The 22034-nt window shown below is 46.9% G+C and overlaps 1 long non-coding RNA gene and 1 pseudogene across 1 annotated transcript; both read left to right on the forward strand.

The window, feature by feature from the left end:
* The first annotated feature begins 548 nt into the window (after positions 1 to 548).
* Positions 549 to 1980, forward strand: LOC121842870. The gene is made up of 3 exons (XR_006081342.1): positions 549 to 645; positions 1413 to 1500; positions 1931 to 1980. It is a non-coding gene; the product is annotated as an uncharacterized LOC121842870 (long non-coding RNA).
* A 4648-nt stretch (positions 1981 to 6628) lies between these two features.
* LOC121842869 lies at positions 6629 to 20796 on the forward strand (annotated as a pseudogene).
* Positions 20797 to 22034: the final 1238 nt, after the last annotated feature.

A 22034-nucleotide genomic window follows, 5' to 3' on the forward strand; every position in this document is an offset into this window, starting at 1 on the left:
TTGGCTGGCAGGTGACTGGGGTTGGGTTGGGTTGGCTGGCAGGTGACTGGGGTTGGGTTGGGTTGGCTGGCAGGTGACTGGGGTTGGGTTGGGTTGGCTGGCAGGTGACTGGGTTTGGGTTGGCTGGCGGGTGATTGGGGTTGACCCATTTTGAGTGTGTCCCACCATGTGATTGGCTGGTGACCCATATTGAGTGTGTCCCACCATGTGATTGGCTGGTCCTGACCCATGTTGAGTGTGTCCCACCATGTGATTGGCTGGTCCTGACCCATGTTAAGTTGAGTGTGTCCCACCATGTGATTGGCTGGTCCTGACCCATGTTAAGTGTGTCCATGTGATTGGCTGGTCCTGACCCATATTGAGTGTGTCCCACCATGTGATTGGCTGGTCCTGACCCATATTGAGTGTGTCCCACCATGTGATTGGCTGGTCCTGACCCATATTGAGTGTATCCCACCATGTGATTGGCTGTATTCTCCTGTTTGTCCAGGGATGACGTGCAGGAAAGCCACCGACCCGGTAGACTGGTCTCCTCTGGTTCTTGGCCTGCTCACTCTGCTGAAGCAGTTCCACTCCCAGATACACAGAGCAGTTCCTGGCTCTCATTGGGCAATTCATACGCTCCATCATGGAACAGTGCACCAGGTACGATTGATTGATTTGTTGATTGATTGATTTGATTGTTTGATTGATTTGTTGAGTGATTGATTTGTTGAGTGATTGATTGATTGATTGATTTGATTGATTGATTTGATTGATTGATTTGTTGAGTGATTGATTTGTTGAGTTTGTTGAGTGATTTGTTGATTTGTTGAGTGATTTGTTGATTTGTTTGATTTTTGATTTGTTGAGTGATTGATTGGTTTGGTTGATTGATTTGTTGAGTGATTGATTTGTTGAGTGATTGATTTGTTGATTGATTGATTTGATTGATTGATTTGTTGATTTGTTGAGTGATTGATTTGTTGAGTGATTGATTTGTTGATTGATTGATTTAATTGATTGATTTGTTGAGTGATTGATTTGTTGATTTGTTGAGTGATTTGTTGATTTGTTGAGTGATTTGTTGATTTGTTGATTGATTGATTTATTGATTTGATTGATTTGCCAGTTTAAAAACATCCCATATACACATTAATTTTAAGAGCGTAACAGTGATATCACAGTAAAGGCAGGTGTATTTATATATAACACATGCAGTGCTAGTGAACGTTGCCCAAGGCGGCTATTTCAAACAGCTCTTTTTTGCAACAAACAAATGTTAATCTCCGCAGATCTAATCTTTATAAATACAATTTGAATGCAAAAAAAAAATGAAGTACATTTTGTGGATCACTGTGTTATTATATGTGGATTATATTCTGCTGCAAATTGAATGAAATGTAGATTTTGGGTAAATAATTATTTTCCAGTCAGAAGATCCCGGACATGCCGTCCGATGTGGTGGGAGCTCTGATGTTTCTGGAGGATTACGTACGCTACACCAAACTGCCTCGCAAGGTAGGATTAGATTAGATTAGGATTGGGTTAGGATTGGATTAGGATTAGGATTATATTAGGATTACATTAGGATTAGATTAGGATTATATTAAGATTAGGATTGGGTTAGGATTTGGATTCGGATTGGATTCGGATTTGATTAGGATTGGGATTAGGATTGGGATTAGGATTAGATTAGATTAGGATTGGGTTAGGATTGGATTAGGATTAGATTAGGATTGGGTTAGGATTGGATTAGGATTGGGTTAGAATTTGGATTAGGATTGGATTAGATTTGGATTGGATTAGGATTGGGATTAGGATTGGGATTAGATTAGGATTAAATTAGGATATGCAACAACACCCATGAAAAAAACAATACTATAGATATTTATCTGGTATATTACATTTTACATGTGTACAATAATCTGTTGTTTTTCTGTCTTTAAAGGTGGCCGAGGCCCACGTGCCAAGTTTCATCTTTGATGAGTTCAGGACAGTTTGAAGATCTTTGGATAAAGGCCTCGAGTTCAGGACAGTCCTGTGAAGATCTGGATAAAGGCCTCGAGTTCAGGACAGTCCTGTGAAGATCTGGATAAAGGCCTCTTGGTTTAACTTTCTGATCTGATTCATTCATCTTGACTTTAATTAATCTCTTGGTTTACTGTTGATTAATGACTTTAATTAATCTCTTTAATGACCTTTAATGTGCTAATGCTTTAGTAACACTGTAAATAGTTGAATGGTTTTTAATAACATCATGTGTTACCAGCTTTGGTATAATGTCACTGTGGTAATATGTCATTAATTAAATACAAAAGAGGCTTTGAATAAATATAATGGTATATAATTTTGTTGATTTTTTTTAATATATATTTTTATTTTATATAACAGAACTTTTTAAAAAACAGTTTAAAATCCAAGCAATTTACAGTAGTTTTTGGTGTCTTTTATTTTGAAGAAATGTCTGGCTGGACTTCCTCCCTCTTCAATGAGACTGGATTCATTGGTCCAGATCCTGTCCGACTACATGAGCAGATGTTGCATCGACCATCAACCAATGGTTGCGTGCCACGTCATAAACTGTGCCGCCTGGCCATCATAAACCACATTGCTATATCATATAATGTGGATCCTAATAGTTTCCTCATCATACTAGAGCTGGTGTGACATTCTGTATAATCTCTAAATAAATCCTTCAATAGCATCAACCTATTTCATGTTACAAAAAACAGGCAAAATGTTGACAAAACTAGAAGACATCACCAGCATGTCAAGTGGAAGCTTAGCTCCCAGTCTCTCCCGTTTTTAATTCAACACAGGTCGCTTGGACCGTGGTGTTCTCAGTCCTTTCTCTCGTCTCCTGATTGAGATGCTGAACACAGGAATAAAACCACGAGGGGGAATGATTGGTATCTACTCCGATGCCCAATGTTAATCTGTTCAACATGACAACATGGTAACTAATACCTATATATAACTAATACATGTGGTGTCGTTACCTGAGTTTTAGACAAAGCAGTAATCTAAGTCCCCTGACTTGGTGTCCAGTATATGTGTGGGTACAGGGGTTACCTGACTTGGTATCAGGTGTCTGTATAGGGGTTACCTGACTTGGTATCAGGTATCTGTGTGGGTACAGGGGTTACCTGACTTGGTATCAGGTGTCTGGTGTCTGAGTGGGTACAGGGGTTCTGACTTGGGTGTCTGTGGGTAGGGGTTACCAGTGGTTACCTGACTAACTGGTGTCACATTGGGGTTACCTGACTTGGTATCCAGTGTCTGTGTGGGTACAGGGGTTAACTGACTTGGTGTCAGGTGTCAGGTACAGGTGTCTGGGTTACCTGACTTGGTATCAGGTGTCTGTGTGGGTATTGGGGTTACCTGACTTGGTATCCAGTGTCTGTGTGGGTATAGGGGTTAACTGACTTGGTGTCAGGTGTCTGAGTGGGTACAGGGGTTAACTGACTTGGTATCAGGTGTCTGTGTGGGTATAGGGGTTACCTGACTTGGTGTCAGGTATCTGTGTGGGTACAGGGGTTAACTGACTTGGTATCAGGTGTCTGTGTGGGTATTGGGGTTACCTGACTTGGTATCAGGTGTCTGTGTGGGTATAGGGGTTACCTGACTTGGTATCAGGTGTCTGTGTGGGTGTAGGGGTTAACTGACTTGGTGTCCAGTGTCTGTATGGGTACAGGGGTTACCTGACTTGGTATCAGGTGTCTGTGTGGGTGTAGGGGTTACCTGACTTGGTATCAGGTGTCTGTGTGGGTACAGGGGTTACCTGACTTGGTATCAGGTGTCTGTGTGGGTATAGGGGTTACCTGACTTGGTATCAGGTGTCTGTGTGGGTATAGGGGTTAACTGACTTGGTGTCTGTGTGGGTATAGGGGTTACCTGACTTGGTATCAGGTGTCTGTGTGGGTATAGGGGTTACCTGACTTGGTATCAGGTGTCTGTGTGGGTATAGGGGTTACCTGACTTGGTATCAGGTATCTGTGTGGGTATAGGGGTTACCTGACTTGGTATCAGGTGTCTGTGTGGGTATAGGGGTTACCTGACTTGGTATCAAGTGTCTGTGTGGGTATAGGGGTTACCTGACTTGGTGTCCAGTGTCTGTGTGGGTACAGGGGTTAACTGACTTGGTATCCAGTGTCTGTGTGGGTATAGGGGTTAACTGACTTGGTGTCCAGTGTCTGTGTGGGTATTGGGGTTACCTGACTTGGTGTCCAGTGTCTGTGTGGGTACAGGGGTTAACTGACTTGGTGTCCAGTGTCTGTGTGGGTACAGGGGTTAACTGACTTGGTGTCCAGTGTCTGTGTGGGTACAGGGGTTACCTGACTTGGTGTCCAGTGTCTGTGTGGGTACAGGGGTTACCTGACTTGGTGTCCAGTGTCTGTGTGGGTACAGGGGTTACCTGACTTGGTGTCAGGTGTCTGTGTGGGTATTGGGGTTACCTGACTTGGTGTCCAGTGTCTGTGTGGGTACAGGGGTTACCTGACTTGGTGTCCAGTGTCTGTGTGGGTACAGGGGTTACTGACTTGGTGTCCAGTGTCTGTGTGGGTACAGGGGTTAACTGACTTGGTGTCCAGTGTCTGTGTGGGTACAGGGGTTACCTGACTTGGTGTCCAGTGTCTGTGTGGGTACAGGGGTTAACTGACTTGGTGTCCAGTGTCTGTGTGGGTACAGGGGTTAACTGACTTGGTGTCCAGTGTCTGTGTGGGTACAGGGGTTAACTGACTTGGTGTCCAGTGTCTGTGTGGGTACAGGGGTTACCTGACTTGGTGTCCAGTGTCTGTGTGGGTACAGGGGTTAACTGACTTGGTGTCCAGTGTCTGTGTGGGTACAGGGGTTAACTGACTTGGTGTCCAGTGTCTGTGTGGGTACAGGGGTTAACTGACTTGGTGTCCAGTGTCTGTGTGGGTACAGGGGTTAACTGACTTGGTGTCCAGTGTCTGTGTGGGTACAGGGGTTAACTGACTTGGTGTCCAGTGTCTGTGTGGGTACAGGGGTTAACTGACTTGGTGTCCAGTGTCTGTGTGGGTACAGGGGTTAACTGACTTGGTGTCCAGTGTCTGTGTGGGTACAGGGGTTAACTGACTTGGTGTCCAGTGTCTGTGTGGGTACAGGGGTTAACTGACTTGGTGTCCAGTGTCTGTGTGGGTACAGGGGTTAACTGACTTGGTGTCCAGTGTCTGTGTGGGTACAGGGGTTAACTGACTTGGTGTCCAGTGTCTGTGTGGGTACAGGGGTTAACTGACTTGGTGTCCAGTGTCTGTGTGGGTACAGGGGTTAACTGACTTGGTGTCCAGTGTCTGTGTGGGTACAGGGGTTAACTGACTTGGTGTCCAGTGTCTGTGTGGGTACAGGGGTTAACTGACTTGGTGTCCAGTGTCTGTGTGGGTACAGGGGTTAACTGACTTGGTGTCCAGTGTCTGTGTGGGTACAGGGTTAACTGACTTGGTGTCCAGTGTCTGTGTGGGTACAGGGGTTAACTGACTTGGTGTCCAGTGTCTGTGTGGGTACAGGGGTTAACTGACTTGGTGTCCAGTGTCTGTGTGGGTACAGGGGTTAACTGACTTGGTGTCCAGTGTCTGTGTGGGTACAGGGGTTAACTGACTTGGTGTCCAGTGTCTGTGTGGGTACAGGGGTTAACTGACTTGGTGTCCAGTGTCTGTGTGGGTACAGGGGTTAACTGACTTGGTGTCCAGTGTCTGTGTGGGTACAGGGGTTAACTGACTTGGTGTCCAGTGTCTGTGTGGGTACAGGGGTTAACTGACTTGGTGTCCAGTGTCTGTGTGGGTACAGGGGTTAACTGACTTGGTGTCCAGTGTCTGTGTGGGTACAGGGGTTAACTGACTTGGTGTCCAGTGTCTGTGTGGGTACAGGGTTACCTGACTTGGTGTCCAGTGTCTGTGTGGGTACAGGGTTAACTGACTTGGTGTCCAGTGTCTGTGTGGGTACAGGGGTTAACTGACTTGGTGTCCAGTGTCTGTGTGGGTACAGGGGTTACCTGACTTGGTGTCCAGTGTCTGTGTGGGTACAGGGGTTAACTGACTTGGTGTCCAGTGTCTGTGTGGGTACAGAGGTTAACTGACTTGGTGTCCAGTGTCTGTGTGGGTACAGGGGTTAACTGACTTGGTGTCCAGTGTCTGTGTGGGTACAGAGGTTTCCTCTATATGCTGTATAGTGACATCATGTATAGATATACCATTTCTAGAAGTCATATTTCTCATCTTAATGATACATTATGTATAGATATACAATTTCTAGAAGTCATATTCCTCATCTAATCTTGACATATTATGAGTTGAGATTTGGAAGGATGGCCTCGAGATTAGACCACATAGGTTAATGTAACCCATCACAGGCCCCTGACCCTGTGCAGGGAAGTATTTTGGAGTGGACTGTGATTGAATAAGTATGATTAATAAATATATATATATTTATTAATGTATTTTTTTAGTTGACGTTTTTTTATTTTTTATGATATCGTTTTCCCTCTTTCCCGAAATTGTATTCTTCTTATTATTAATAGTTATCAATAATGTTGTTATTATCTTATTCAACACCCCGTCCAGCTGGTGGCGGTAATGCACCCCTAACATTGGATGCCAACCGCCGTTAAACCCCATCGAAGAAGAAGAAGATTTAGACCACCTCAAGAGGAACCGGAAACGAGAACAAACTTTTCCCGGTCATTTTATGCAGCTAAAGTTGTTTAGTATTTTCTCTTATTTAGACACCAACACATTAAAGAACACGTCTACAACCTGTAAAAACCATCCCAGCGAGGAAAGTCGTGAGGTTAGCGAGCTATTTATGATTATATGATTATAGCGTAACGTTAACCGGCTGGCCAGGTATCAACATAGTCAGTCAGTGCACTTGTTGGTGATACGTCGATTCAACCTGAAGGTAGCGAGAGATCACTTGTTTTGTGACCGTATTGCAGGTTATTATTCCAACCTTGCTCTAACGTTAAGTCAACTACACAAGGTCTCGGTGAGCAGAATCAGGTGTGTTTTGAGCAAGGCTGGAACAAAAACCTGCACACCAGTTCTCCAAGGGTTAGGGTTGGACATCCTGGCATCTGCTCCAATATACCGAGGGTGGCGTGATTCATTATAACCAGGTCCCTGTGTTTTGGTTAATTCATTATAACCAGGTCCCTGTGTTTTGGTTAATTCATTATAACCAGGTCCCTGTGTTTTGGTTAATTCATTATAACCAGGGCCCTGTGTTTTGGTTAATTAATCAGGTCCCTGTGTTTTGTTAATTCATTATAACCAGGTCCCTGTGTTTTGGTAAATCATGTTGATTCATTATAACTAGGTCCCTGTGTTTTGATTCATTCATTATATCAGGTCCCTGTGTTTTGGTTCATTCATTATAACTAGGTCCCTGTGTTTTGTTAATCATGTTGATTCATTATATCAGGAACAGGTCCCTGTGTTTTGGTTAATCAATTCAGGTCCCTGTGTTTTGGTTAATTTCATTCATTATAACTAGGTCCCTGTGTTTTGATTCATTATAATCTAGGACCCTGTGTTTTGGTTCATTCATTATAACCAGGTCCCTGTGTTTTGTGTTGATTCATTATTATAATCTAGGTCCCTGTGTTTTGGTTAATTCATTATAACTAGGTCCCTGTGTTTTGGTTAATTCATTATAACTAGGTCCCTGTGTTTTGAATTAATTCATTATAACCAGGTCCCTGTGTTTTGGTTAATCGTGTTGATTCATTATATCTAGGACCCTGTGTTTTGGTTCATTCATTATCATTAATCAATTCTAGGTCCCTGTGTTTTGGTTTCATGTTGATTCATTATATCTAGGACCCTGTGTTTTGGTTCATTCATTATAACCAGGGTCCTGTGTTTTGTTAATCATGTTGATTCATTATAACTAGGTCCCTGTGTTTTGGTTAATCATGTTGATTCATTATATCTAGGTCCCTGTGTTTTGGTTAATTATGTTGATTCATTATAATCAGGGTCCTGTGTTTTGGTTAAAATATATACCCTGTGTTTTGAAGCCTTTTCATTATAAACCCTGTGTTTTGAATGTTGATTCATTAAAAACCAGTCCCTGTGTTTTGGTTAATCGTGTTGATTCATTATAAGGACCCTGTGTTTTGTTAATCGTGTTGATAACCAGGTCATGAGGATTGTATATCTAGGACCCTGTGTTTTGGTTAATCGTGTTGATTCATTATATCTAGGACCCTGTGTTTTGGTTAATCGTGTTGATTCCAGGACCCTGTGTTTTGTTGATTCATTATAACCAGGGTAGGACCCTGTGTTTTGTTCATTCATTTAATCGTGTTGATTCATTATATCTAGGAATTCATTATATCTAGGACCATGTTTTGTTGTTAATCTTGTTGATTCATTATAACCCTGTGTTTTGGTTAATCGTGTTGATTTTTTTTAAACCCTGTGTTTTGTTAATCGTGTTGAATTATAATCAGGACCCTGTGTTTTGGTTTTGTTGATTCATTAATCAATTCATTATACTAGGACCCTGTGTTTTTTAACATTCTAAAAATAACATCTCTATTTGAAGATTTTCTGTGTTTTGGTTAAAAATAAATTTGAATTAGAACAAAAATGAAAGCAGTTGTCTGAGGATGTTTCTGGACCATCTGACATGAAAAAGAAACAGGACCATTTGATTCTAAATCTTTAAATAAAGTTTTTTTTTTTAAACAATGTCGTGACAAACAGATTAACCAAAACACAAAGGGCCCTAACATTCTAACAACTTAACATCTCTTGTTTCAGATACTTTCATGTTTTAGATTTCAACATGTCCTTGAGTGCAGTCCACTCCACACTGTCTAGTCTGAAAACATGTCAGACAGATATTGGAACGGGATGGACATTGTGACCGACGTCGCTCTGGACGTGGCAGAAACAGCAGGTAGGTTAGTGGCACGTCTCTATCAGAGAGACACTTGTGGCAGAAACAGCAGGTAGGTTAGGTGAATGGCACGTCTCTATCAGAGAGACACTTGTGGCAGAAACAGCAGGTAGGTTAGTGGCACGTCTCTATCAGAGAGACACTTGTGGCAGAAACAGCAGGTAGGTTAGTGGCACGTCTCTATCGGAGAGACACTTGTGGCAGAAACAGCAGGTAGGTTAGTGGCACGTCTCTATCAGAGAGACACTTGTGGCAGAAACAGCAGGTAGGTTAGTGGCACGTCTCTATCAGAGAGACACTTGTGGCAGAAACAGCAGGTAGGTTAGTGGCACATCTCTATCAGAGAGACACTTGACTGCTGGTAATATCTTTGTCGAATCCTCACTGGACAGGCTCTTTGTGTGTATGTAGTCAATGGGACTGACTGTCTGTCTGACTGACTGTCTGACTGTCTGTCTGACTGACTGACTGTCTGACTGACTGTCTGACTGACTGTCTGTCTGACTGACTGTCTGACTGACTGACTAGGAAGTGGAGCGGTTCACACAAGGATGTCACTTGAGGATTTTGGTATGTTGACGTTTTTACGAGCCCAGGTCAAACATATGTGCCATGTGATATTCGAAAATATTAAATCTCTCTTGCCAGCAGGCTAGTTGGACACATTTTCTACTAGCTCGGTCTGAAAAGCACTAGCCAGCAGGCTAGTTGGACACATTTTCTACTAGCTCGGTCTGAAAAGCACTAGCCAGCAGGCTAGTTGGACACATTTTCTACTATACAGAGCTGGAATGGAATGCTGTCTACAGTATATAGAGCTTTGGAAGCTTGTGTCACCATAACAACAGTATATAGAGCTATGGAATGCTGGTTACCATTTGGAAGCTTGTGTCACCATAACAACAGTATATAGAGCTATGGAATGCTGAATTTGGAAGCTTGTCACCATAACAACAGTATATTTGGAATGCTGTCTACCATTTGGAAGCTTGTGTCACCATAACAACAGTCTATAGAGCTATGGAATGCTGTCTACCATTTGGAAGCTTGTGTCACCATAACAACAGTATACAGAGATATGAATAATTTTGATTACAGGAACTGAGAATGATGCAGTCCTGAAGAAGCTGGAGGTGATGATGCTGGAGTGTGCCAAACTGGACCAGGAGATCAACTGCTTCGTTGAGGTGGTGAACTGTGTCACTGCAGAGGTGAAGTAGTGAACTACAGGGGTCAAAGTTCATTTTCTGTCAGATGTATTCTGGAGATCAGTGTGGATCCTCAAACGGTGGTGTGTAGCCTACTGTCGCTGTTGGATAAGGAATTACAATCCTCTACGTTGTCACTCAGAATGTCACTTTCCAGTGATACTAGTCATGTAATGATGTTATTCAACTAAACCAGACAATAGATGATCTATTTACCTAGTCATGTTATTAAACTAAACCAGACAATAGATTATCTATTTACCTAGTCATGTTATTAAACTAAACCAGACAATAGTTGATCTATTTACCTAGTCATGTTATTCAACTAAACCAGACAATAGATGATCTATTTACCTAGTCATGTTATTCAACTAAACCAGACAATAGATTATCTATTTACCTAGTCATGTTATTAAACTAAACCAGTCAAGCCCATAGAACAATATAGTAATAAATAAACAGGTTACATTTCTTTAAATGGACAATTCTGTGAACTGTCTTGTGCCAGTTTTAAATTGATACAATACCTGTTAGCGAAAGTTTCAGCTTGAGATGACGTGCAGGAGCATGCTGGGAGTTGTAGTTTTGCATGATGTCTACTTTGATGCTAATTAGCATTTTCAAATCTGAGAGGAAATAGAGACAAATATATTGATGAAAGTCACCTTGTCCTAGAGATATATTGATAAAAGTCACCTTGTCCTAGAGATATATTGATGAAAGTCACCTTGTCCTAGAGATATATTGATGAAAGTCACCTTGTCCTAGAGATATATTGATAAAAGTCACCTTGTCCTAGAGATATATTGATGAAAGTCACCTTGTCCTAGAGATATATTGATGAAAGTCACCTTGTCCTCGAGATATATTGATGAAAGTCACCTTGTCCTAGATATATTGATGAAAGTCACCTTGTCCTCGAGATATATTGATAAAAGTCACCTTGTCCTCGAGATATATTGATAAAAGTCACCTTGTCCTAGAGATATATTGATAAAAGTCACCTTGTCCTAGAGATATATTGATGAAAGTCACCTTGTCCTAGAGATATATTGATGAAAGTCACCTTGTCCTAGAGATATATTGATGAAAGTCACCTTGTCCTAGAGATATATTGATGAAAGTCACCTTGTCCTAGAGATATATTGATAAGTCACCTTGTCCTAGAGATATATTGATAAAAGTCACCTTGTCCTAGAGATATATTGATGAAAGTCACCTTGTCCTAGAGATATATTGATGAAAGTCACCTTGTCCTAGAGATATATTGATGAAAGTCACCTTGTCCTAGAGATATATTGATGAAAGTCACCTTGTCCTAGAGATATATTGATGAAAGTCACCTTGTCCTAGAGATATATTGATGAAAGTCACCTTGTCCTAGAGATATATTGATGAAAGTCACCTTGTCCTAGAGATATATTGATGAAAGTCACCTTGTCCTAGAGATATATTGATGAAAGTCACCTTGTCCTAGAGATATATTGATAAAAGTCACCTTGTCCTAGAGATATATTGATGAAAGTCACCTTGTCCTAGAGATATATTGATGAAAGTCACCTTGTCCTAGAGATATATTGATGAAAGTCACCTTGTCCAAGAGATATATTGATGAAAGTCACCTTGTCCTAGAGATATATTGATGAAAGTCACCTTGTCCTAGAGATATATTGATGAAAGTCACCTTGTCCTAGAGATATATTGATGAAAGTCACCTTGTCCTAGAGATATATTGATGAAAGTCACCTTGTCCTAGAGATATATTGATGAAAGTCACCTTGTCCTAGAGATATATTGATGAAAGTCACCTTGTCCTAGAGATATATTGATAAAAGTCACCTTGTCCTAGAGATATATTGATGAAAGTCACCTTGTCCTAGAGATATATTGATGAAAGTCACCTTGTCCTAGAGATATATTGATGAAAGTCACCTTGTCCTAGAGATATATTGATAAAAGTCACCTTGTCCTAGAGATATATTGATGAAAGTCACCTTGTCCTAGAGATATATTGATGAAAGTCACCTTGTCCTAGAGATATATTGATGAAACTCACCTTGTCCTAGAGATATATTGATGAAAGTCACCTTGTCCTAGAGAGATTTACATGGTTATTAAAACGTCACGCCGGGGTAAACTACACCAAACACAGCCCTTATTTTAACTGTTTCTAAAATCCCCTATAGGGGGGAAAAATGAATGGTGAGAGAAAGATTGGAACCATTTCCCTGTTTTTGACCCGCTAGGTTTTATGGGTATTGTGACACCACCTCCACAGTGGGGCTCTATAACACCCAGGTCGTATTCCTTTGGCACCAGACTTATCGAAGCGGTCTGAAACAGGGAGGGACTATCTGATCATCTGAAACAGGGAGGGACTAACTGATCATTTGAAACAGGGAGGGACTAACTGATCATTCTGAAACAGGGAGGGACTAACTGATCATCTGAAACAGGGAGGGACTAACTGATCGTCTGAAACAGGGAGGGACTAACTGATCGTCTGAAACGGGGAGGGACTAACTGATCGTCTGAAACGGAAACGGGGACTAACTGATCGGAGGGACTAACTGATCGTCTGAAACGGGAGGGACTATCTGATCGTCTGAAACGGGGAGGGACTGACTGATCGTCTGAAACGGGAGGGACTAACTGATCGTCTGAAACGGGGGAGGGACTAACTGATCGTCTGAAACGGGGAGGGACTAACTGATCATCTGAAACGGGGAGGGGAGGGACTGAAACGGGGAGGGATCTGATCTGAAACGGGAGGGACTGACTGATCGTCTGAAACGGGGAGGGACTGACTGATCGTCTGAAACGGGGAGGGACTGACTGATCGTCTGAAACGGGGAGGGACTGACTGATCGTCTGAAACGATCGGGGGAGGGACTGACTGATCGTCTGAAACGGGGGGGACTGACTGATCGTCTGAAACGGGGGAGGGACTGACTGATCGTCTGAAACGGGGGAGGGACTGACTGATGGTCTGAAACGGGGGGGACTGACTGATGGTCTGAAACGGGGGGGGACTGACTGATCGTCTGAAACAGGGGGACTCTGAAACTGAAGGGGGGACTGACTGATCGTCTGAAACGGGGGGGGACTGACTGATCGTCTGAAACAGGGGGACTGACTGATCGTCTGAAACGGGGGGACTGACTGATCGTCTGAAACGGGGGGGACTGACTGACTGAAACGGGGGGGACTGACTGATCGTCTGAAACAGGGGGGGGACTGACTGATCGTCTGAAACGGGGGGGACTGACTGATCGTCTGAAACAGGGGGGAGGGACTGACTGATCGTCTGAAACAGGGGAGGGACTGACTGATCGTCTGAAACAGGGGAGGGACTGACTGATCGTCTGAAACAGGGGGAGGGACTGACTGATCGTCTGAAACTGGGGGGGACTGACTGATCCCCCCCAGAGCATCGTCTGAACGGGGAGGGACAGGGAGGGACCTGACTGATCCCCCAGAGCACCTGACTGAGCACCTGTCTGCCCCCCAGAGCACCTGTCTCTCCCCCAGAGCACCTGTCTGCATCGTCCCCCCCCAGAGCACCTGTCTGCCCCCCAGAGCACCTGTCTGCACCTGTCTTCCCCCAGAGCACCTGTCTCTCCCCAGAGCACCTGTCCCCCCCAGAGCACCTGTCTGCCCCCCAGAGCACCTGTCTTCGTCCCCCCAGAGCACCTGTCTTCCCCCAGAGCACCTGTCTGTCTTCCCCCAGAGCACCTGTCTCCCCCCCCCCAGAGCACCTGTCCCCCCCAGAGCACCTGTCTCCCCCCAGAGCACTGTCCCCTCCCCAGAGCACCTGTCTGTCCCCAGAGGCACCTGTCCCCCCCAGAGCACCTGTCTTCTGCCCCCCAGAGCACCCAGAGCACCTGTCTTCCCCCCAGAGCACCTGTCTGCCCCCCAGAGCACCTGTCTGCCCCCAGAGCACCTGTCTGCCCCCCCAGAGCACCCCCCCAGAGCACCTGTCTTCCTCCCCTAGAGCACCTGTCGGCCCCCAGAGCACCTGTCTGCCCCCAGAGCACCTGTCTGCCCCCCAGAGCACCTGTCTGCCCCCAGAGCACCTGTCTGCCCCCCAGAGCACCTGTCTGCCCCCCAGAGCACCTGTCTGCCCCCCAGAGCACCTGTCTGCCCCCCAGAGCACCTGTCTGCCCCCCAGAGCACCTGTCGGCCCCCCAGAGCACCCCCCCAGAGCACCTGTCTGCCCCCCAGAGCACCTGTCCCCCCCAGAGCACCTGTCTGCCCCCCCAGAGCACCTGTCTGCCCCCAGAGCACCCCCAGAGCACCTGTCTGCCCCCCAGAGCACCTGTCTGCCCCCAGAGCACCTGTCTGCCCCCAGAGCACCTGTCTGCCCCCCAGAGCACCTGTCTGCCCCCCAGAGCACCTGTCTGCCCCCCAGAGCACCTGTCTGCCCCCCCCAGAGCACCTGTCTGCCCCCAGAGCACCTGTCTGCCCCCCCCAGAGCACCTGTCTGCCCCCCAGAGCACCTGTCTGCTGCCCCCAGAGCACCTGTCTGCCCCCCCTAGAGCACCTGTCTGCCTCCCTAGAGCACCTGTCTGCCCCCAGAGCACCTGTCTGCCTCCCCAGAGCACCTGTCTAGAGCACCCCCCAGAGCACCTGTCTTCCTCCCCTAGAGCACCTGTCTGGCCCCCCAGAGCACCTGTCTGCCTCCCCCAGAGCACCTGTCTGCCCCCCAGAGCAGAGCACCTGTCTGCCCCCCCCAGAGCACCTGTCTGCCCCCCCAGAGCACCTGTCTCCCCCCAGAGCACCCCCCCCAGAGCACCTCTTTCCCCCCAGAGCACCTGTCTTTCCCCCAGAGCACCTGTCTTCCCCCAGAGCACCTGTCTGCCCCCCAGAGCACCTGTCTGATGTTACCTGCCTCCTGTTCTCCCCAGAGCGAGGCCATGTTCAGACTGAAGTCTCTGGTGAAGGAGAAGTTCACTGAGAGACACGACAGTCTGTCTGAGGGAGAGCTACAGAACCACGTCAAGCTGGTCAGCTTTAAGGAGAACGTCAGAAACGCACTCAAAACAGGTGAGACACACACTAGTTGTATGTAGACTAGCAGCATGTCCCACATGGTGACTGGTTAACCTGTCTTGTGTGTATGTTCTGTCTCCATCAGTGAACCCTGAGGCAGCAGAGAATATGGAGGAGGAGCTGGATGAGGATGTTGCTGTGACGCAGAGTGAGGTTAACTTCACCTGTCCCCTGACTCAGGTTGGTCTCTCTCCTGTCAGTATCTAACCTGTCCCCTGACTCAGGCAATGGTCTCTACGCCTCCTGTCAGTATTTAACCTGTCCTCTGACTCAGGTTGGTTTCTACTTCTCCTGTCAGTAGCTAACCTGTCCCCTGACTCAGGTTGGTCTCTGTCCTCCTGTCAGAGGTAACCTGTCCCCTGACCAGGCACCTGGTCTCTACCCCTCCTGTCAGTAGGTAACCTGCCCCCTCAGGTTGGTCTCTACTCCTCCTGTCAGATCTAACCTGTCCCCTGACTCAGGCACCTGGTCTCTCCTCCTGTCAGTATCTAACCTGTCCCCTCACTCAGGTTGGTCTCTACTCCTCCTGTCAGTATCTAACCTGTCCCCTCAGGCACCTGGTCTCTACTCAGATCCTGTCAGTATCTAACCTGTCCCCTGACTCAGGTTGGTCTCTCTCCCCTCCTGTCAGTATCCAGAACCTGTCCCCAGAGCACAGGTCTGGTCTCTCTCCTCCTGTCAGTATCTAACCTGTCCCCTGACTCAGGTTGGTCTCTCCCCCCCTGTCAGAGCTAACCTGTCCACTCACCAGGTTGGTCTCAGAGCCCCTCCTGTCAGTAACTAACCTGTCCCCTGACACAGGTTGGTCTCTACTCATCCTGTCAGTAGCTAACCTGTCCCCTGACTCAGGTTGGTCTCTCCTCTCCTGTCAGTAGCTAACCTGTCCCCTGACTCAGGTTGGTCTCTCTCCTCCTGTCAGTATCTAACCTGTCCCCTGACTCAGGTTGGTCTCTCCTCTCCTGTCAGTAGCTAACCTGTCCCCTGACTCAGGTTGGTTTCTCTCCTCCTGTCAGTATCCAACCTGTCCCCTCAGGTTGGTCTCTCCTCCTGTCAGTATCTAACCTGTCCCCTGACTCAGGTTGGTCTCTCCTCCTCCTGTCAGTATCTAACCTGTCCCCTCAGGTTGGTCTCTTCTCCTCCTGTCAGTAGCTAACCTGTCCCCTGACTCAGGTTGGTCTCTCCTCCTGTCAGTAGCTAACCTGTCCCCTCAGGTTGGTCTCTCCTCCTCCTATCAGTGTCTAACCTGTCCCCTCAGGTTGGTCTCTCCTCCTGTCAGTATCTAACCTGTCCCCTGACTCAGGTTGGTCTCTCCTCTCCTGTCAGTAGCTAACCTGTCCCCTGACTCAGGTTGGTCTCTCTCCTCCTGTCAGTAGCTAACCTGTCCCCTGACTCAGGTTGGTCTCTCTCCTCCTGTCAGTATCTAACCTGTCCCCTGACTCAGGTTGGTCTCTACTCCTCCTGTCAGTAGCTAACCTGTCCCCTCAGGTTGGTCTCTACTCCTCCTATCAGTGTCTAACCTGTCCCCTCAGGTTGGTCTCTACTCCTCCTATCAGTGTCTAACCTGTCCCCTCAGGTTGGTCTCTCCTCCTCCTATCAGTGTCTAACCTGTCCCCTCAGGTTGGTCTCTACTCCTCTTGTCAGTAGCTAACCTGTCCCCTCAGGTTGGTCTCTACTCCTCTTGTCAGTAGCTAACCTGTCCCCTCAGGTTGGTCTCTCCTCCTCCTATCAGTGTCTAACCTGTCCCCTCAGGTTGGTCTCTACAGTCTCTTGTCAGTAGCTAACCTGTCCCCTCAGGCTGGTCTCCTCCTCCTCAGTGTCTAACCTGTTGGTCTCTCTCCTCTTGTCAGTAGCTAACCTGTCCCCTCAGGTTGGTCTCTACTCCCTCCTGTCCCCTCAGTGGTTCTCCTCTAACCTGTAACCCCCTCAGGTTGGTCTCTCCTCTCCTGTCAGTGTCTAACCTGTCCCTGACTCAGGTTGGTCTCCTCCTGTCAGTAGCTAACCTGTCCCCCTCAGGTTGGTCTCTCCTCCTCTGTCAGTAGCTAACCTGTCCCCTCAGGTTGGTCTCTCCTCCTCCTGTCAGTGTCTAACCTGTCCCCTCAGGTTGGTCTCTCTCCTCCTGTCAGTGTCTAACCTGTCCCCTCAGGTTGGTCTCTCTCCTCCTGTCAGTATCTAACCTGTCCCCTCAGGTTGGTCTCTCTCCTCCTGTCAGTAGCTAACCTGTCCCCTCAGGTTGGTCTCTCTCCTCCTATCAGTGTCTAACCTGTCCCCTCAGGTTGGTCTCTCTCCTCCTGTCAGTATCTAACCTGTCCCCTGACTCAGGTTGGTCTCTCTCCTCCTGTCAGTATCTAACCTGTCCCCTCAGGTTGGTCTCTCTCCTCCTGTCAGTATCTAACCTGTCCCCTGACTCAGGTTGGTCTCTCTCCTCCTGTCAGTAGCTAACCTGTCCCCTCAGGTTGGTCTCTACTCCTCCTGTCAGTAGCTAACCTGTCCCCTCAGGTTGGTCTCTCTCCTCCTGTCAGTAGCTAACCTGTCCTCTGACTCAGGTTGGTCTCTCTTCTCCTATCAGTGTCTAACCTGTCCCCTCAGGTTGGTCTCTCTCCTCCTATCAGTGTCTAACCTGTCCCCTCAGGTTGGTCTCTCCTCCTCCTATCAGTGTCTAACCTGTCCCCTCAGGTTGGTCTCTCTCCTCCTGTCAGTGTTGTTACTGTGTAGCTCTTGACTTGTTATATGACAACATTTCACTTGAATGTGGTTGTTGTCTTGTGTTTTTTTTTCCCACTTCACTAATTCATTCTAAGTTTATTTGGTCTGTCTTTCCCACTAATCTGCCCGGCAACAGGACAATAAAGCCTCTGGTTGTGTCCATGTTGTCGTGTGGCCCTGCAGGTGGAGATGGTGGACCCAATGAAGAACAAGAAGTGTAACCACCACTACGACCGGGACGCCATTATGGGGATGATCAAGGCCCGGCAAAACCAGAAGAAGAAGTTACGGTGAGACGTGACGCTCCTACTGTCCGGTTTGGTCGATTCATTTACACTACATCTGTTGTCTTGACTCTGCCTGTTACTGTTAGGACCTTGTCAATCAGGATGTGATGTCGTCTCTCTGTCCTACCCTGTTACTGTTAGCACCTTGTCAATCAGGATGTGATGTCGTCTCTCCGTCCTACCCTGTTGCTATAGCACCTTGTCAATCAGGATGTGATGTCGTCTCTCTGTCCTACCCTGCTGTTATAGCACCATGTCAATCAGGATGTGATGTCGTCTCTCTGTCCTACCCTGTTACTGTATAGCACCTTGTCAATCAGGATGTGATGTCGTCTCCGTCCTACCCTGTTACTATAGCACCTTGTCAATCAGGATGTGATGTCGTCTCTCTGTACTACCCTGTTGTTATAGCACCATGTCAATCAGGAAGTGATGTCGTCTCTCTGTCCTACCCTGCTGTTATAGCACCATGTCAATCAGGAAGTGATGTCGTCTCTCTGTCCTACCCTGTTACTGTTAGCACCTTGTCAATCAGGATGTGATGTCGTCTCTCTGTCCTACCCTGTTACTGTTAGCACCTTGTCAATCAGGATGTGATGTCGTCTCTCTGTCCTACCCTGTTACTGTTAGCACCTTGTCAATCAGGATGTGATGTCTCTCTGTCCTACCCTGTTGCTATAGCACCTTGTCAATCAGGATGTGATGTCGTCTCTCTGTCCTACCCTGCTGTTATAGCACCATGTCAATCAGGATGTGATGTCGTCTCTCTGTACTACCCTGTTACTGTTAGCACCTTGTCAATCAGGATGTGATGTCGTCTCTCTGTCCTACCCTGCTGTTATAGCACCATGTCAATCAGGATGTGATGTCGTCTCCGTCCTACCCTGTTGCTATAGCACCTTGTCAATCAGGATGTGATGTCGTCTCTCTGTCCTACCCCTGTTACTGTTAGCACCTTGTCAATCAGGATGTGATGTCGTCTCTCTGTCCTACCCTGTTGCTATAGCACCCTGTCAATCAGGATGTGATGTCGTCTCTCTGTCCTACCCTGTTACTATAGCACCTTGTCAATCAGGATGTGATGTCGTCTCTCTGTCCTACCCTGTTGTTATAGCACCTTGTCAATCAGGATGTGATGTCGTCTCTCTGCCCTACCCTGTTGCTATAGCACCTTGTCAATCAGGATGTGATGTCGTCTCTCTGTCCTACCCCTGCTGTTATAGCACCTTGTCAATCAGGATGTGATGTCGTCTCTCTGTCCTACCCCTGCTGTTATAGCACCTTGTCAATCAGGATGTGATGTCGTCTCTCTGCCCTACCCTGTTGCTATAGCACCTTGTCAATCAGGATGTGATGTCGTCTCTGTTCTATCCTGTTGCTATAGCACCTTGTCAATCAGGATGTGATGTCGTCTCTCTGTCCTACCCTGTTACTGTTAGCACCATGTCAATCAGGATGTGATGTCGTCTCTCCGTCCTACCCTGCTGTTTTCTCACCTTGTCAATCAGGATGTGATGTCGTCTCTCCGTCCTACCCTGCTGTTTTCTCACCTTGTCAATCAGGATGTGATGTCGTCTCTGCCCTACCCTGTTGCTATAGCACCTTGTCAATCAGGATGTGATGTCGTCTCTCTGTCCTACCCCTGCTGTTATAGCACCTTGTCAATCAGGATGTGATGTCGTCTCTCTGTCCTACCCTGTTACTGTTAGCACCTTGTCAATCAGGATGTGATGTCTCTCTGTCCTACCCCTGTTGCTATAGCACCTTGTCAATCAGGATGTGATGTCGTCTCTCTGTCCTACCCTGCTGTTATAGCACCTGTCAATCAGGATGTGATGTCGTCTCTAGTCCTACCCCTGCTGTTTTCTCACCTTGTCAATCAGGATGTGATGTCGTCTCTCTGTCCTACCCTGCTGTTATAGCACCTTGTCAATCAGGATGTGATGTCGTCTCTCTGTCCTACCCTGTTGCTATAGCACCTTGTCAATCAGGATGTGATGTCATCTCTCTGTCCTACCCCTGTTGCTATAGCACCTTGTCAATCAGGATGTGATGTCGTCTCTCTGCCCTACCCTGCTGTTTTCTCACCTTGTCAATCAGGATGTGATGTCGTCTCTCCGTACTACCCTGCTGTTTTCTCACCTTGTTTTACACTTAAACAACTGTTGCAGTAAAACATTAGATTGATTCATTAGCATATTCCTTTTCTCCGTCCCACAGCTGTCCGGTGGTTGGCTGTGGCAACACGGACGTGAAGCAGGGAGACCTGATCCTAGATCAGATTATGAAGAGACAGATCCTGAAGAGGTAGACTACCAAGGCATGATTCTGGTCCTGAAGAGGTAGACTACCAAGGCATGATTCTGGTCCTGAAGAGGTAGACTACCAAGACACTATTCTGGGGTACGCCAACTCATCAAACCTGACAATAATAATAAGACTTTTATTAGGAAAAATCATGACTTTTTGTTGTTGTGACCAAATGGTATCTTGCTACTGTGTCTGATCGTATTTGTTAGTTACAGAATTGCACTATTCTGAAGTTTTCTATAACAAAACCTCTCTTTATTTATACATAAGGGATTCATATTTTTTAGTCAGTTCAATAAAGGTATATTGGGGGGGGCAGGTAGCCTAGTGGTTAGAGCATTGGGCCAGTAACCGAAAGGTTGCTAGATCGAATCCCTAAGCTGACAAGGTAAAAAAAAATCTGTCATTCTGCCCCTGAACAAGGCAGTTAACCCACTGTTCCTAGGCCGTCATTGTAAATAATAATTTGTTCTTAACTGACTTGCCGAGTTAAATAAAAATAAAAAATAAAAACATTTAAAAAAATCTTATGCCTTTGGTGTTGAGAACCTGCAGTTACTGTAATAGACCACTGGGGGGCAGTGTCGTCCCTGGAATACACCACAAAGGGATCAGGAGAGGTGACTCAGGTCATGAAGAGAGAAGCTGGATAATCAGCCTACTTATTCTGAGAGAGTTGGGCTAAATGAATCAGAGAATGTGGGTTTCCTAAATACTTACAAACCACAAAAAGATAATGTCTGTAACATACAAAGTGAAAAGGTTATTGAATAAATGATGTGGAAATGATCAAATATCTATTTTCAGTTCCATCCTAAAAGTAGACCATTTCATTGTGTGAAATCTGTGAATCAATTCAGTTGAGTGATTAAATCTGTCTCCCCTCCTGCCTCTGCTGCCTCTCCTCTCCTGCCTCTCCCCTCCTGCCTCTCCCTCTCCTGCCTCTCCCTCTCCTGCCTCTCCCTCTCCTGCCTCTCCTCTCCTGCCTCTCCTCTCCTGCCTCTCCTCTCCTGCCTCTCCTCTCCTGCTTCTCCTCTCCTGCTTCTCCTCTCCTGCCTCTCCTCTCCTGCCTCTCCTCTCCTGCCTCTCCCTCTCTCCCTCCTGCCTCTCCTCTCCTGCCTCTCCTCTCCTGCCTCTCCCTCTCCTCCCCTCTTCTCCTCTCCTGCCTCTCCTCTCCTGCCTCTCCCTCCCTCTCCTGCTTCTCCCTCCTCCTTCTCCTCTCCCTCTCCTGCCTCTCCCCCTGCCTCTCCTCTCCTGCCTCTCCTCCTCTCCTCCTCCTCTCCTCTCTCTCCCCAGCCTCTCCTCTCCTGCCCTCCCTCTCCTCTCCTGCCTCTCCTCTCCTGCCTCTCTCCCTGCCTCTCCCTCTCCTGCCTCTCCCCTGCCTCTCCCCTCCTGCCTCTCTCCTCTCCTGCCTCTCCCTCCCCTGCCTCTCCCCCTGCCTCTCCTCTCCTGCCTCTCCCTCTCCTGCTCTCCCTCCTGCCTCTCCTCTCCTGCCTCTCCCTCTCCTCTCCTGCCTCTCCCTCTCCTCCTCTCCCCAGCCTCTCCTCTCCTGCCCTCCCTCTCCTCTCCT

Source organism: Oncorhynchus tshawytscha, unplaced genomic scaffold (assembly GCF_018296145.1).
Source record: "Oncorhynchus tshawytscha isolate Ot180627B unplaced genomic scaffold, Otsh_v2.0 Un_contig_17081_pilon_pilon, whole genome shotgun sequence".
Taxonomy (NCBI): Eukaryota; Metazoa; Chordata; class Actinopteri; order Salmoniformes; family Salmonidae; genus Oncorhynchus; species Oncorhynchus tshawytscha.